This window comes from Lucilia sericata, unplaced genomic scaffold, assembly GCF_015586225.1.
Source record: "Lucilia sericata isolate MDLA Ls3-8-SP2 unplaced genomic scaffold, ASM1558622v1 Contig003364F_arrow, whole genome shotgun sequence".
Lineage (NCBI taxonomy): Eukaryota > Metazoa > Arthropoda > Insecta > Diptera > Calliphoridae > Lucilia > Lucilia sericata.
This window is the reverse complement of record NW_023996836.1, coordinates 10,001-28,216: the sequence shown is the minus strand read 5'-3', so window position 1 is coordinate 28,216 and position 18,216 is coordinate 10,001. Positions and strand designations below refer to the sequence as shown.

Here is an 18,216-nt window from a genome sequence, read left to right as displayed (position 1 = left end):
TCCGTTTATGTTTTTTTCTTTTTTTTTTCTGTTTGATTTCTTAACATCAGCAATTTTATACAAATTAAAATTAGGTCAATCTGTAACAACAATACCCACTGTGGGGTTCAATGTAGAAACAGTCACCTATAAAAATGTCAAATTCAATGTCTGGGATGTTGGTGGACAAGATAAGATAAGGCCATTATGGCGGCATTATTATACCGGTAATTAGTATTTTCATTGACGATTGTTAATTCATGCAATTTTATTACAAAACTATTTTACACTTTTCTTATCAAGATCAGTTTTCAATATTTATTTTATTTTTTCATTGAAAATTATTTTCTGTTTGACTGATTATTTTTTTTATCATTTGTAGGCCACAAGGTCTAATATTTGTAGTGGATTGTGCAGATCGGGATCGTATTGACGAGGCTCGGACAGAACTACATCGAATTATAAATGATAGAGAAATGAGAGATGCCATTATATTAATATTTGCTAATAAACAAGATTTAGCGGAATGGTGAGTAAAATAATTTATTGTTTCTAAATGAAATAAACATTAAACTCTAACGGCCTTATACATAATGAAAAATGAGATGCTAACTATCCTTCCTATAGTCTAGCCTATAGTCTAGTCTATAGTCTAGTCTATAGTCTAGTCTATAGTCTAGTCTATAGTCTAGTCTATATTCTAGTCAATAGTCTAGTCTATAGTCTAGTCTATAGTCTAGTCTATAGTCTAGTCTATCGTCTAGTCTATCGCCAAGTTTATAGGTTAGTCTATAGTATAATCTATAGTCTAGTCTAGTTTAGTTTATAGTCTAGTCTATAGTCTAGTCTGTAGTCTAGTCTATAGTCTAGCCTATAGTCTAGTCTATAGTCTAGTCTATAGTCTAGTCTATAGTCTATAGTCTAGTCTATAGTCTAGTCTATAGTCTAGTCTATAGTCTAGTCTATAGTCTAGTCTATAGTCTAGTCTATCGTCTAGTCTATCGCCAAGTTTATAGGTTAGTCTATAGTATAATCTATAGTCTAGTCTAGTTTAGTTTATAGTCTAGTCTATAGTCTAGTCTGTAGTCTAGTCTATAGTCTAGCCTATAGTCTAGTCTATAGTCTAGTCTATAGTCTAGTCTATAGTCTAGTCTATAGTCTAGTCTATAGTCTAGTCTATAGTCTAGTCTATAGTCTAGTCTATAGTCTAGTCTATAGTCTAGTCTATAGTCTAGTCTATAGTCTAGTCTATAGTCTAGTATATAGTCTAGTCTATAGTCTAGTCTATAGTCTAGTCTATAGTCTAGTCTATAGTCTAGTCTATAGTCTAGTCTATAGTCTAGTCTATAGTCTAGTCTATAGTCTAGTCTATAGTCTAGTCTATAGTCTAGTCTATAGTCTAGTCTAGTCTATAGTCTAGTCTAGTCTAGTCTAGTCTAGTCTAGTCTAGTCTAGTCTAGTCTAGTCTAGTCTAGTCTATAGTCTATAGTCTAGTCTATAGTCTAGTCTATAGTCTAGTCTAGTCTATAGTCTAGTCTAGTCTATAGTCTAGTCTAGTCTATAGTCTAGTCTAGTCTAGTCTATAGTCTAGTCTATAGTCTAGTCTATAGTCTAGTCTATAGTCTAGTCTATAGTCTAGTCTATAGTCTAGTCTATAGTCTAGTCTATAGTCTAGTCTATAGTCTAGTCTATAGTCTAGTCTATAGTCTAGTCTAGTCTAGTCTATAGTCTAGTCTATAGTCTAGTCTATAGTCTAGTCTAGTCTATAGTCTAGTCTAGTCTATAGTCTAGTCTAGTCTAGTCTATAGTCTAGTCTAGTCTATAGTCTAGTCTAGTCTATAGTCTAGTCTAGTCTATAGTCTAGTCTAGTCTATAGTCTAGTCTAGTCTATAGTCTAGTCTATAGTCTAGTCTATAGTCTAGTCTATAGTCTAGTCTATAGTCTAGTCTATAGTCTAGCCTATAGTCTAGCCTATAGTCTAGTCTATAGTCTAGTCTATAGTCTAGTCTATAGTCTAGTCTATAGTCTAGTCTATAGTCTAGTCTATAGTCTAGTCTATAGTCTAGTCTATAGTCTAGTCTATAGTCTAGTCTATAGTCTAGTCTATAGTCTAGTCTATAGTCTAGTCTATAGTCTAGTCTATAGTCTAGTCTATAGTCTAGTCTATAATCTAGTCTATAGTCTAGTCTATAGTCTAGTCTATAGTCTAGTCTATAGTCTAGTTTATTGTCTAGTCTATAGTCTAGTCTATAATCTAGTCTATACTATAGTCTAGTCTATAGTCTAGTCTATAGTCTAGTCTATAGTCTAGTCTATAGTCTAGTCTATAGTCTAGTCTATAGTCTAGTCTATAGTCTAGTCTATAGTCTAGTCTATAGTCTAGTCTATAGTCTAGTCTATAGTCTAGTCTATAGTCTAGTCTATAGTCTAGTCTATAGTCTAGTCTATAGTCTAGTCTATAGTCTAGTCTATAGTCTAGTCTATAGTCTAGTCTATAGTCTGTCTATAGTCTAGTCTATAGTCTAGTCTATAGTCTAGTCTATAGTCTAGTCTATAGTCTAGTCTATAGTCTAGTCTATAGTCTAGTCTATAGTCTAGTCTATAGTCTAGTCTATAATCTAGTCTATAATCTAGTCCATAGTCTATTATATAGTCTAGTCTATAGCCTAGTCTATAGTCTAGACTATTGCCTAGTCTATATTCTAGTCTATAGTCTAGTCTATGGTCTGGTCTATAGTCTAGTCTATAGTATAGTCTATAGGCTAGTCTATAGTCTAGTCTATTGTCTAGTCTATAGTCTAGTCTATAGTCTAGTCTATAGTCTAGTCTATAGTCTAGTCTATAGTCTAGTCTATAGTCTAGTCTATAGTCTAGTCTATAGTCTAGTCTATAGTCTAGTCTATAGTCTAGTCTATAGTCTAGTCTATAGTCTAGTCTTTAGTCTTGTCTATAGTCTAGTCTATAGTCTAGTCTATAGTCTAGTCTTTAGTCTTGTCTATAGTCTAGTCTATAGTCTAGTTTATAGTTTAGTCTATAGTCTAGTCCATAACCTAATCTAAAGTCTCTTCTATAGTCTACGGAAAATACTAGTCTAGTCTATATGTACATATTTGAATAATTTTGTTTTCTTCTTATTTTAGCAATGAAACCTCATGAGATTCAAGAAAAATTAGGCTTAACTAGAATACGAGATCGCAACTGGTATGTGCAACCTTCCTGTGCAACAACTGGTGATGGCTTATATGAAGGCCTTACGTGGCTTACCTCCAATCATAAGTTATGAGAATAATTTAATTGAAACTCAAAAATAAACAAAACAAAATATATATTAACCCCCGATAAAAAAATCACACAACAATATTTATTGTATGCAAATTTTATTTGAATTTAAACAAAAGGAGAAATTCTTGAAAGAAAAATACATCTTAACAGAAAATACAAAAAAGAAAATCAAATCTTAATTATTATTTAACAAAATTCAAGTAAAACAATTTAGTGAAAACAAAATAAAATTAATAAATTTATAATAATCCAACACGAAAGAAACAAAGGAATTCTAAAAATACCACAAACATGTTTTTTTAGCATTTAAGATATATTTGTAAAATATTATTAAAAAAAAAAAAAAACAAAACAAAACGAAATCACTTACTCAAAACAATAGTTTGAAAACAGGCAAATGTTAAACAACCTCCTTTCCCTCAATTATGTTTAAAAAGCAAAGGATTTAATACGGAATAAATCCTAAACAGAAACTAAAAGTATATGCATATATTATTAATATATATAAATATAGTAAATATTATTAATTATTATTTACCTTTTTATTAATTATTATCTATTATTTTTTTTGTTTAGATGTAAACTTTAAGTTTTTTTAAATAACGACTTGTTAACGAGTCCTTAAAAAAGAAAAAAAGCAAACAAAAACAAGTAATTAATTTAAATTAATTAATTGATCATATATAAATATTAAAATAAATTTAAAATAGTAAGAAAAACAAAACAAACCAACAAATAATGTATGTAATAAAATAAAATACAAAAAAAAAAAACAAGAAAACAAGAAAAACATAAAGAATCAACAAGCATCAAAAAAAGAAGAAAAAATAAACTATTCACATTGATTGAATAAAACAATTAAAAAAAAGCATTTAAGAATTTTGCAAAATGATTTTTTATTACAAAAGAGTGTTATTTATTTACAAACATTAGGATGAAAATGTTAACTGCCAATGTAAGAAGCTTAATAAGGAAAATTATTATAATTTCGTTCGGTATTGATTTCTGATAAAAGGTATTTATTAAATAACTATATTAATAAACATGTTATAATAATTTCGTTTTTATTATATCATAACAATTTAAATGATATTGATGAAAACTTTAGGAATATAATCTGATTTTTACATTGTAGGAACCGAATACTTACTCAATATAAATGTCAGCTGTGTTGTGTGTAAGAGAGCGAACTAACGAACTAGAGGCCCAGATTCGTTTTCTATGTGAACAATTTTTATGTACGTAAAACAAAACAACTTTTTTACTCCCTATTTGTTAGTTTGGTACTTTTTTAATGGGCCGATTATGTATCTCAATTGCGTTGCCAAAGCAATAGCTTGGAAACTTTATAAATAATGAATGTTTTATTCATTAATCTCCCCGATTCTGCATTTCAATTCGAATTGAAATTTTCTCCGTTTTGCAACTTTGCTATTCTGTATTTCGACTCGACTCTCCGCCACATAAAGAACAACTTGCAAAAACGTAGCAGAATACACACAATCGTAAAGTATTGAAACGAAATGGAATTGCTTCTTTTTTTACGATTCAGTTTATTGTTGGACAACCTTTTTTTTCGATCGTAGCGTAACTGAATGCGTAAACGTAATCGAAATACAGAATAGGGGCGAACAATATTTGTTCAATTAGTTTTTGGAAAACTTGAATCATTTCTATACTGGAATCATTATCTTATTTTGAAACTGGCAACGTTTAGTTTGCCATACATAATCGACTCATAAGTAGTTATTTGTAAGCGAGCGCAGTAAGTATTTGCCTCCAATGTAATCAACGTATTAAAGTAATAAGTTAAAAAAGTGGCTTTTTTTTAGCTTTTTAACTCATTATTTTTCAATGTAAGTTTTTGCTGGGATGCTATACTTTAAGATGTCTGTTCGTTGCTTCCTACCCTCCACACTATAGAGGTATGATATGAAATCTTTAAAAAATGTGGCAATAATATCTTTATGTTAAATTTAAAAATTTTAATTCAATTTTATTTATGACAAGTATGAATGAATAGTAGGGCAAGGCCGACCATATGATAACTCTACACATAAAACATTTAATTTGTTTTTAACCTAAATTCCGAAATATTTTTATAATTTTTTGACCAGAAAAAGAGATTTTTTACAAGAGGCTTTATATGACGGTAAGGGTAAATACGGGCCTATCCCATATATGTTAGAGAAATTAACGTCTACATTAAAGTTATTTATGTAGGCTTCCATCCATATTAGTGTTTATAAGTGAATTTTGACCTTCAAGAGGGATAGGGTTAAATGCGGACCGAACATCGGCACTATCATTTAGACTTATATAAAACTAAGTTTTGCCGATTTTTGTTGAGATACTAGAACATTTAACATAATTATAAACTCAAAAGCCCCATTCGGAGGATACGGTTGTATGGACCGAAATATTGGACCGATTTTAACAATTTTTAATAGGCATCGTCTTTAGATAAGTATGTACCAAATTTCATCAAATTATCTTGAAAATTGCGATCTGTAGAGGGCACACTAGGTTTATATGGACAGGCAGACGAACGGACGGACAGACACGAATGTCGAGACTTTAACGTGAACACTTGTCATGACGTCCTAATTTTCACGCTGGTCTTTTTCATCCACTGGGTAGACTAGAGACGGTCCACCACGCGCCCCTGAATCCCTCTATGAAGAACTCTGGTGGCAATTTTTGTACATGGCTGAGCCGGTCTATATACAAGCACTCAAGAACTCGAGTTATATAATCTCTTGCCATAGTTGCGGAATGACAGGCAGCATGGGATCAATCCCAATGCAAACCCCGACAAGGAAAAAGCAATCACTGGTCTAAAGTCAATAGAAGGGGGTGACAAGCCCCAACATCAGGTGAAATCAATCTTCCGGTAAACCGGAAGGTGACCACCCTTATGATGTCATGAAAGATTGCATTATTTAAAATGCAATCCGCATCAACTAATGACCCATTCCAGTGCATTCCTTAACTTCTTAAAGCCCGCGCAACAACAGTACTGAGATGGCTCTGTTGTTTGGAAACAGTACCTAGAGACGTATTTGGTAGCCCGAAATATCCAGCAAATACATCAGGATCCCTCTGTATGTCAGATAATGCGACAAAGCATGTAGAAATTTCCAAAGTCAATTCGAACCCAATAATTGCCCCGACGAGTTGAGGGAACGGACCTCAACCATATGTCGCGTAGCATGAAACAGGAGAACTTCCCTGAAGTAAAAGGTCTACTTAATCAGAACTAGTTTCCTGTCGGGCAGAGGAGTCTTTCCCGATCGTTCACCAATTACATCAGTTCCATTCTCAGACCATAAAGAACGATCTACGGAATGACAGGCAACTACCAAGTGCCAACCTGAAAATTCCCCAACCTATACTGGCGCCCTACTACGCGAAGAGTAAGAGATACTCAACGGGTTCAGGAATCCAGCATAAGTGGCTTTGTCACAATGACATCTATTGAGATGGCAACAGCACCGGAGAGAGAATCCAGACATATTTGGCATTTGAATATATCAGTCCTTGTAAAATGTAAAACTAACAAGTAAGAGTGTTATATTCGGCTATGTCCAATCTTATACATACATATATCCACAATAAATAAAGTCAATTACAGAAGGTGACCCTATATATGACCTTAGATCATAAGATTATTATGAACGTCAGGGTCTTCAATAATATATATATATATATATATATATATATATATATATATATATATATATATATATATATATATATCAATAAGCTCTCTAGAATTAAAAAATATATTTTTTTTCGGTCAACTTTATACCGATTTTCATAAAACTTCGCATAAAGGTTTCGGTTCATAGAAAGCTGTCTTGAACCGTCCTTTGAAAGCCGGAATAAGCGTTAAAGCAATTTTCTGGTGGGACGTAGGGGAATTATGGGCTCTTATTTACTCAAAAATAAGTATAAAAATATGGGGTTTTGGGGATTTTACTTACTTATGTCGTCACCATTTAAACATAAATTATTGTTTCCTATTGCGTTTAACATCATAAAAGGACGACTATTTTACCACTTTAGGAAAAATCGAAAATATGATTAAATGTATTTACTTCATTATTTAAAATAATAAAAAGTATTTAATAAAATCCGATATCTACATTCTAATTGCAAAAAACTCCATTTATATAGTTTTTTTTTGGTTAAATATTCGTTAAGAATCATAAATCAAATACAAAAATCAATAGAATAAAAACGCAAAAAAAAATAAAATAAATTAAATAAGTTGTATACTAATTAAATGTTGATTCGTATTTAAAAAATAAAACAGCAAATGTTACTCACATCCTATTTGCAAATACTTTTTGTATAGAGAGAGACCATTAATCAACAAACAACAAATTCATCTATTTACACTGAAATTATATACAACAGCATATAAAAAAGATTGGAGTGGATTTATAAAATGTACTTGTTCTCTATTATATACTGCACAAGTTAGTTGGTATGTGTTTCTGGTCCTCAATTTGGTGGCTCTGATTGTGAGGTTGAACAGTCATTTGTTCAAATATCAACAACCACCACCATTTACAAACAGCCGGATGCTCGGCCATTATTGTATTTTTTTAAACATACGTTTAGAGATGGGGGATATGATTAACAACTTGATATTTGTGGGAATACATAAAATGGGATTCCTAAAAGCCCAAAATTACAAAAAAACTTATTGGGAAGTTTTGAACCTCAATACTTGGATTATATAATTGAAAGCAACCATCCACTTTTTGCAAATTATGAAAATGCAATTTTTTGTCATTTTAAAATTTTGAAATTGTCGTCTTTGTTATTTTGAACTATTCCTCTTTCACTTTTTTCGATAAATAGTCGATTGTTCAAAAATCGATTCATAGAACCCTACCCAATTCCAGTTGTCTCTACATTTAGATACAAGATACTGATTTTAAACGATTCCAACAGATTTCCCTATACTTAACATAATTCTCGTAAACTTGGCAATGTTGATTTATGGCATTACTTTAATACTACTTTACTCACATGTTGTACATTTGGGTTGCATGTTGTCTCACTCTAACGCACCGTATCATATGTTGTATCTAGATATTTACAACTCATACATACATCTCATGGATTTGAATTCTGTTCTTTGCTAACAAAACGATACACAACAAAAGCAAAAGAGCAGCAGAGTAGAGACTGCAACGTCCGCATTGACAGCGGCAGCATTTAAAGCAGACGCAGTGCTAGTGATGGTATTGTTTCTTCTAAATCGGATATGAAATTTATAAAAAGTATCAAAGCATGGTTTTTCGACTTTGTATAGTCCAAAGTCTATTATATAGCCTAATTTATAGTCTAGTCTATAGTTTAGTCTATAGTCGAGTCTATAGTCTAGTCTATAGTCTAGTCTATAGTCTAGTCTATAGTCGAGTCTATAGTCTAGTCTATAGTCTAGTCTATAGTCTAGTCTATAGTCTAGTCTATAGTCTAGTCTATAGTCTAGTCTATAGTCTAGTCTATAGTCTAGTCTATAGTCTAGTCTATAGTCTAGTCTATAGTCTAGTCTATAGTCTAGTCTATAGTCTAGTCTATAGTCTAGTCTATAGTCTAGTCTATAGTCTAGTCTATAGTCTAGTCTATAGTCTAGTCTATAGTCTAGTCTATAGTCTAGTCTATAGTCTAGTCTATAGTCTAGTCTATAGTCTAGTCTATAGTCTAGTCTATAGTCTAGTCTATAGTCTAGTCTATAGTCTAGTCTATAGTCTAGTCTATAGTCTAGTCTATAGTCTAGTCTATAGTCTAGTCTATAATCTAGTCTATAGTCTAGTCTATAATCTAGTCTATAGTCTAGTCTATAGTCTAGTCTATAGTCTAGTCTATAGTCTAGTCTATAGTCTAGTCTATAGTCTAGTCTATAGTCTAGTCTATAGTCTAGTCTATAGTCTAGTCTATAGTCTAGTCTATAGTCTAGTCTATAGTCTAGTCTATAGTCTAGTCTATAGTCTAGTCTATAATCTAGTCTATAGTCTAGTCTATAGTCTAGTCTATAGTCTAGTCTATAGTCTAGTCTATAGTCTAGTCTATAGTCTAGTCTATAGTCTAGTCTATAGTCTAGTCTATAGTCTAGTCTATAGTCTAGTCTATAGTCTAGTCTATAGTCTAGTCTATAGTCTAGTCTATAGTCTAGTCTATAGTCTAGTCTATAGTCTAGTCTATAGTCTAGTCTATAGTCTAGTCTATAGTCTAGTCTATAGTCTAGTCTATAGTCTAGTCTATAGTCAAGTCTATAGTCTAGTCTATAGTCTAGTCTATAGTCTAGTCTATAGTCTAGTCTATAGTCTAGTCTATAGTCTAGTCTATAGTCTAGTCTATAGTCTAGTCTATAGTCTAGTCTATAGTCTAGTCTATACTCTAGTCTATAGTCTAGTCTATAGTCTAGTCTATACTCTAGTCTATAGTCTAGTCTATAGTCTAGTCTAGACTATAGTCTAGTCTATACTCTAGTCTATAGTCTAGTCTATACTCTAGTCTATAGTCTAGTCTATAGTCTAGTCTATAGTCTAGTCTATAGTCTAGTCTATAGTCTAGTCTATAGTCTAGTCTATAGTCTAGTCTATAGTCTAGTCTATAGTCTAGTCTATAGTCTAGTCTATAGTCTAGTCTATAGTCTAGTCTATAGTCTAGTCTATAGTCTAGTCTATAGTCTAGTCTATAGTCTAGTCTATAGTCTAGTCTATAGTCTAGTAGTCTATAGTCTAGTCTATAGTCTAGTCTATAGTCTAGTCTATAGTCTAGTCTATAGTCTAGTCTATAGTCTAGTCTATAGTCTAGTCTATAGTCTAGTCTATAGTCTAGTCTATAGTCTAGTCTATAGTCTAGTCTATAGTCTAGTCTATAGTCTAGTCTATAGTCTAGTCTATAGTCTAGTCTATAGTCTAGTCTATAGTCTAGTCTAGTCTAGTCTATAGTCTAGTCTATAGTCTAGTCTATAGTCTAGTCTATAGTCTAGTCTATAGTCTAGTCTATAGTCTAGTCTATAGTCTAGTCTATAGTCTAGTCTATAGTCTAGTCTATAGTCTAGTCTATAGTCTAGTCTATAGTCTAGTCTATAGTCTAGTCTATAGTCTAGTCTATAGTCTAGTCTATAGTCTAGTCTATAGTCTAGTCTATAGTCTAGTCTATAGTCTAGTCTAAAGTCTAGTCTATAGTCTAGTCCATAGTGTATGCTATAGTATATTCTATACTCTCATCTATAGTTTCTCTATGGTCTAGTATATAGTCTAGTCTATGGTCTAATCTATATTGTACCGTATAGTCTATTCTATACTCTAATCTATAATTTACTCTGCAATCTAGTTTGTATTATACTCTGCTCTATAGTACGTTTATCAATGTTCATATACTTTTGGGTACAATTGTTATTGTAAGAAAAAGTACCTTTGTAACTAATTTGATCAACACTATTGTAAATGTTTAAATAAAGGTAGACAACACAGAACAGCATCGGATAACGACGACATAGTGGTTACTTTTTGATTTCATAGATGTCTCGTACTTACTACGTATGCTCCACCCTACTTTCGTAAATATGAACAACTACAACAACAATAGCAAGAAAATCCAGAGGGCGTGGCCACTTATGAATGAATTCTTGTCTTGACTTTTGCATTGGGATAATGTATGATTTAATGTCATCCATACAGCAGCACATACTCAGATTTCTGTATGTGTGTATATGAATGTATCTATGAGCTATGTATGTATGTAGCATTAAATGTGTCAAACACATATCTGAACAATATAAAAGTTTGTATAATAAATCCATATTACGAAGGACCGACCATACCTCAAATAATGAATGTGGCTAACAGCAGAAGAAGAATCTAAAGACAATATTACAAAATTTAACTTTAAATATGTATGTATATAAAAAATTAAGTTTCATTAAATACATTAAATTTAATTGATATTTAACAGTGTTAATCTAAAATTCAATTGTTTAAATCATCGACATTTTCCTTCAAAAATCGAAAGCTATTGCCTATTAAGGATCGATCCAGGTTTTAGTTGTTAATACCATTTACATTAATATTTGATTTAATGTGCAAAAGTTTGTGGCTATGCCGATATTCTAGTTATTAATAATAAATCCATTCTCTGGGAGTATGTAAATTTGTATGGGAGCTATATATATATGTATATATATATATATATATATATATATATATATATATATATATATATATATATATAATCTGACAAAATTTGTTGAAAGAGCTGCTTTAGTCTCAGAAAAAACTAATCAAGAAAGCGAAAAAACGTAATATTTTTATTAGTTGTTTCGGAATTTTGCACATGTCTCCGCTATTTATGGACCAATTTTGTTGATTATAAACAGGAAACTTCTCGAAAGCATGTCTGATAGATTTATTGGATATTCAGATTTCGTAGATATTTGGGGTAATCTGAAAACTGATAACAACTTATACATAACAACATATATACATATATGGCTAAATTGACTCCGCTATCTTCAAGGACTGGGAATAATTTTACGATTAAAGTTGATCGAGGGGACATAGCTAAGAAATTAATAGAATGAATTTGTAATTGAAATACTTTGTATACTTTCTAATCATCTTCTGAAAGATAATGCTCCTATATATGTGATATTTTAATACAATTTAAAGTATAACAACAAATAAAGTGAATTAAAAAAGAGCAGCAGCAGTACAGGCAGAAGTAGAAGCAATAAAGTAATCAATAACAACACAACAATTACGAAACAAAAAGGAAAATGTCAAAGCACACGATTATCAGCTCTCGGTCATGATGTGAATGATACAAAAGGTAACAACTACTAACAGAAAATGAAAATGTTGCTTTCTAAGGACACTAAAGGATAGCTGCTTGAAAGGATACACATACAAATATACATACATATGAACAACAAATAAATGTAGGTTGTTTTGTATCTAATATATATTGTATCTGACATTTAAAAAATATCTATATGTATGCACAACAATATAAAATATATAGAAATATGTATGAACCGTATACCTCAACCAGCAGAAAGCAAAAATAGCAACAATAACAAATACATACTAATATATTTTAAAGCAGAAAAGAGAATCCAGAACTTGAAAAGACGATACAAGAGAGAGTATATGGAAGCCATTATGGTGATTTTTTACTTCGAGTCCTAGAATGTACTAGTATGTAATAGTATGTATCTTTAAGTGTGTGAGAATAAGTATGAGTTGGTAAAGTGGCTTTTATTGTTATATTGTGTTGTTGTGTTTGTCATCTTAAATGTTTTTGGTATTTTGTGGCTTGGCTTATGTAGCTGGAGCAGTAGCAATCGTAGCAAACACTAAAAACCCCAATCCTCTACATCAAGAAGGACGAATCAAAGCAAAAGTACCAGAATATTTTATCTTTTACAGCAGAACATTTAAGTAATGGACACTTTTTTCACTTTGTTGGCCAGTGTCAATAATGGTCTAATCAAGAAACTTTTAAAAAATATAAAATCAGAGTAATATCTCTTCAAATTTATTATATTAAAATGTGATTTGGATCCTGGAATGAAGTTCCATTAAAAAAATTGAGAAGATCGTAATACCGGTGGAGATGTGATTTTAAATATTGCATCCTTCAGATTGGGAAAAAATTAATATATGTAATATGATCGGTTTTTACTCGGTTGTGGCCTAGTCTGATAGAAGAAGAACACAACACGCCTGATAGAGGCCTAGGATAGATGTTACAGCCTACAACTAAAAAAAAACGAACGAACGAACGAACGAACGAACGAACGAACGAACAACGAACGAACGAACGAACGAACGAACGAACAGAACGAACGAACGAAACGAACGAACGAACGAACGAACGAACGAACGAACGAACGAACGAACGAAACAACGAACGAACGAACGAACGAACGAACGAACGAACGAACGAACGAACGAACGAACGAACGAACGAACGAACGAACGAACGAACGAACGAACGAACGAACGAACGAACGAACGAACGAACGAACGAACGAACGAACGAACGACGAACAACGAAGAACGAACGAACGAACGAACGAACGAACGAACGAACGAAGAACGAACGAACGAACAACGAACGAACGAACGAACGAAAACGAACGAACGAACGAACGAACGAAACGAACGAACGAACGAACGAACGAACGAACGAACGAACGAACGAACGAACGAACGAACGAACGAACGAACGAACGAACGAACGAACGAACGAACGAACGAACGAACGAACGAACGAACAAACAACGAGAACGAACGAAGAACGAACGAACGAACGAACGAACGAACGAACGAACGAACGAAACGAACGAACGAAACGAACGAACGAAGAACGAACGAACGAACGAACGAACGAACGAACGAACGAACGAACGAACGAACGAAGAAACGAACGAACGAACGAACGAACGAACGAACGAACGAACGAAGAACGAACGAAGAACGAACGAACGAACGAACGAACAACGAACGACGAACGAACGAACGAACGAACGAACGAACGAAACGAACGAACGAACGAACGAACGAACGAACGAACGAAAACGAACGAACGAACGAACGAAGAACGAACGAACGAACGAACGAACGAACGAACGAAACGAACGAACGAACGAACGAACGAAACGAACGAACGAACGAACGAACGAACGAACGAACAAACGAACGAACGAACGAACGAACGAAACGAACGAACGAACGAACTAACGAACGAACGAAACGAACGAACGAACGAACGAACGAACGAACTAAGAACGAACGAACGAACGAACGAACGAACTAACTAACTAACGAACGAACTAACTAACTAAAAACTAACTAACTAACAACTAACTAACTAACTAACTAACTAAAACTAACTAACTAACTAACTAACTAACTAACTAACTAACTAATAACTAACTAACTAACTACGCCGTATTAGGCGGTTAAAAGGTCCATTACTGAATACTCTTCCAGTGTTGAGCTCAACCATATGGCTTTCTGGTCACGCGGTGATTGTCGGCAATTAAAGGGGGAATGTACGTACATGCTATAAAGAGAAGAGAACTTGATGATGTTAACCTGATAAATACAAAACCGTTCGACGTTCAACGAGGTCTGATCGCTGAGTAGGATCACTTAAATTCTATGGGGTTCGAGGTTATGATGTTTACGAGCATAACTCTACAAAATTAGATGAACGAATTTAGACAAATGCTGAGAGGACAGTAAATGCTAGAACACTGTCATTCATTCATCGAAATTAGATCTAATTATCTTAGGAACTTTGTTATGCCACAAGATTTGAACATTTTAAAGAACTAGATTCAGGAAAGTGAGTTTCTGAATATTGAACGTGGAAGAGGAGTGTAAAACTGGTTATATAGTGGCCAAGTAGTTTCACTTTTCCAGTGAAACTTCTAGATTTGGTTATGCTAGGTTGATCTGCAAAATTTATGGTTTTTCCTCGAATTTTGATATGTACTCTTGGAGTTTCTTAAAATGTTGTTACAAATATCGATTTTATATGAAATATAAATATTTTCTTAAATTAAAAATGTAAAATTTTCAAAGTTTTTACTGCTAACAAAGCTCTAACAGTTTTAAGTGTTTGTATGAGCGTGTATCTCTAAAGAGCTGCCAGTGGTGGGTGGTGCTGTTTTGTCTCCCATTTGAAATTTGGAGATAGTTTGGTATGATGATTTGGTTTTTGTACAACCTCCTTTAATGTTGATTCTTAGGCGGCTGATGCTGCTTATGAGTTCTTTGCTTTTTATATTCTAGATGTCATTGTCGTCTGTCGTTGGTATAAATGTATGTATTTGGGTGTGTGCCTTGGTTGGATGTGAGTCGAGTGGGTGGTTGGTTGTTTGGATGGTTTGTGAACCATAAATGGTGGTAAATTTGGGAGTATACTAATACTGCTGCGAATATACATATATACACAGCACAACCTTCACATAAATATGAATCAGTATCTTTGATGCTGGATGCTTACGATGATGATGACAACAACTTTGCTGTTGTTGCTTTTGCTTGCTCTTTGCTCATTCCTGATTGCGGGTTTAAACAGAAATTGTCTGTGAGTGTGTGTGTGTATATTTGTATGTGGGGCTGTATTTTTAAGGGTTGGTCGGTTATGTTGTTGTGTTTTGTTGTACGATGAAAAAGCACAACAACACATTATACATTTTTCATCCAACCAACCTTCCATCTATCCATTCATTCAATAACATCCATGCAAACATACAGATACTGAAAGCAGAGTAAAAAAGCATTTAGCTCCTGTCATGGTTATTGTATGTGTATGATGTTTTTTGTGATAAATCTTAGATCGTATATCGAAACGTTAACATCGCGGATTCACATTTAACCTGTCGCATTGCATCGCATCGTATCGTTTTTACTTATCTCGCTCTCTGTATGTGCGAATGTTTAGTTGTGTAATGGGAATACTACGGGTGCGTGTGGCATAAAATACACAAAAAAATTCAAAAATTAAAAATTGAAGTGAATTACTTACTTAACTACTCTTTGGCTCCGACCAGAACTACATCAACTCCAACTCTCTGTTTCTGTTTGTGATTCCGTTTCTGATTCCTTCCGCATCCGACTGCCACACAATTACAATTAATCACTTTCATTAATCCTCTAGCTGCTGTTGCCGCTACTTCATCGTAAAATTAATTTGTGTAAATAATGTTTTGAAGTAAAAATAAAAGAAAAATAGAGCAAAACAAAAATTAAAAAAAAGAAATTAAGCTTTAATTTCATTAAAAGCTGAAAAGAAATCTAAATAAAAGTATCGCAATTTGTGTGTGTGTGTGTGTGTGTGTTACATCTGTGGTTTTACAAATGATTTCGTAAAATATTAATGTAAATTTACATTTTCTATAAAGAAAAATCAAATTTCGAACAAGTGCAAACATTATAAGTGATTTTTAATAAAAAATTTAAAATTTTATAAATAAAACAAATATCAAATAAAACTATGAATAAAGAAGAATCGGTGGTATTATCTCGTCCTTTGACACAAGGTAATGTTAATATTAATATCAATAAATAATTTAATAATAATAATTATTTTCATAAAATCTTTTTTTGTTAATAACTTCAAAATTTTTCATCAATTTTCAAAATCTATTTTTTTTGTGAAAATTTTAACTATATTTATTTTAACTATATAATGAATATTTTCAAATTATAATACTCTGTGCATTATAGTAGTTTAGGGTATAAATACCAAGAATATACCGATTCATCTTATATCCCACAACCTTGAGGCTGTTGTCCCACAACGTCTCAAAAAGGACCAAATTTCAGGACTCATCTTAAACCTTAGATGTGATAGAGGAAATCTGAAAGCAGATTCGGTTTCAGCGCAACTCAATCCTTTAGAAAAGTGTAACTTGGTTTTCGACTTTTTTTTAAATTTGGTTGGCTTGTGATCTGACATTTTATATGGTGTTAGCCTAGGATGGATAAATCAGTTTTTCAGTTGTTGATTGTCTAGTCTGGGAGATAACCTTTGTATCAAGTAAAACTAAAATTATATTTTTTATAAATCCTAAGGATGTACAAATTGTTTTAACATTAATATCCCAGCAAAAACTAGGTAATAGCTTTCAATTGTAATTACTTACCTCACAACTTACTTTTCAATGACTATTACATATCGTCTGGATTACGGAAGCTGTATACGGTTATTCATCCGATTTACAATGACAACTTTTTTTAATTACTTGTAATCATAATTTCTGGAAAATACCTGCCTCCAATGACATCACCGTGTAAGAAAATTTTAGCATTTTAACCCCTTTTAACGTTCATTATAGACTTGAAAATTCGAACATAAATAAGCTTTATAAGGACCAAAAATGTTGTAGTAAATTTCATGAGGAATGGTTCATAATTGACCCAACACTACACAGAGGCGAAAAATACGTTTTAAATTATACACGCTTGCTACCAAATTGACAACAAAGTGTTTATAATGTTTCAATATCATCCGTTGTCAAAATATGCATGGATAGTTGTCAAAACAACAAAAACATAAAAAATATACTACGTTATCAAATCAACAAAAAATGATGATAAATAATAAATGACGTTGTCAAATCATAAACGCAGATTCGATCTTCGACTGGCGGCGGCTAACTACGATATGGGGTATCTTTTCGGAGTGAAGACCATGTGCTATCAAAGTGACTATGTTGTTAAATAGAACGTTGCGTTGTAGAAATGACAACGATGCATTGCCGAAATGACACAAAGCGTAATCAAAATGACAACAATGCGTTGTTGCAATGACAACGATGCGTTGTCGAAATTACAATTGTAGTTGCCAAAATGGTAACGGGTGTTATTAAAATTTTATACGCATCCGTTCTCTAAATGTTAACAAACGTTGTAAGAATGAGTATTTTTCTACCGGTTTTGTCCATAATTCCAGCTTGAATGTCCATAATTCGCCTGAGTGCTTTGCTTATAGGAATTTAAAAAAAAAAAAAAAATGTAATCGAAATTTGAATTACAAATGGAACACTCTCATAAATTTATTTTAAATAAAGTACATTTTCGTCACACTAAAGTACCAGAATTTTCTCTTTTAAAGGTACCAATTCAATCAAAATGATGTATGTTTTAAAAAAGTAGTTCAAGTTGGACCAAATAGGGTTTGGAATTCGTGTTACAAAAACCACATCATTTAGTGTAACTAAATCTAACAATTTGTAACTTTGAATCAAAATTTACTGAATTAGTTTGAATAAATTTAAAATTCCCATTTTCACGGTCCTTTTTAGTACTTGTGGGAACCTATTAAAAATGTTCGCAGGTTCAAACCGTTAAAAAGAAAATGATATTTTTTAAAAAAGTACCAAAAATAAGTACTATTTTTACCCTTTAA

General features: G+C 32.4%; 1 long non-coding RNA gene across 1 annotated transcript; it reads left to right on the top strand.

The window, feature by feature from the left end:
- Nucleotides 1-369: 369 nt before the first annotated feature.
- Nucleotides 370-3,631, top strand: LOC119614770. The gene is made up of 2 exons (XR_005232363.1): nucleotides 370-508; nucleotides 3,120-3,631. It is a non-coding gene; the product is annotated as an uncharacterized LOC119614770 (long non-coding RNA).
- The last annotated feature ends 14,585 nt before the right edge of the window (nucleotides 3,632-18,216 follow it).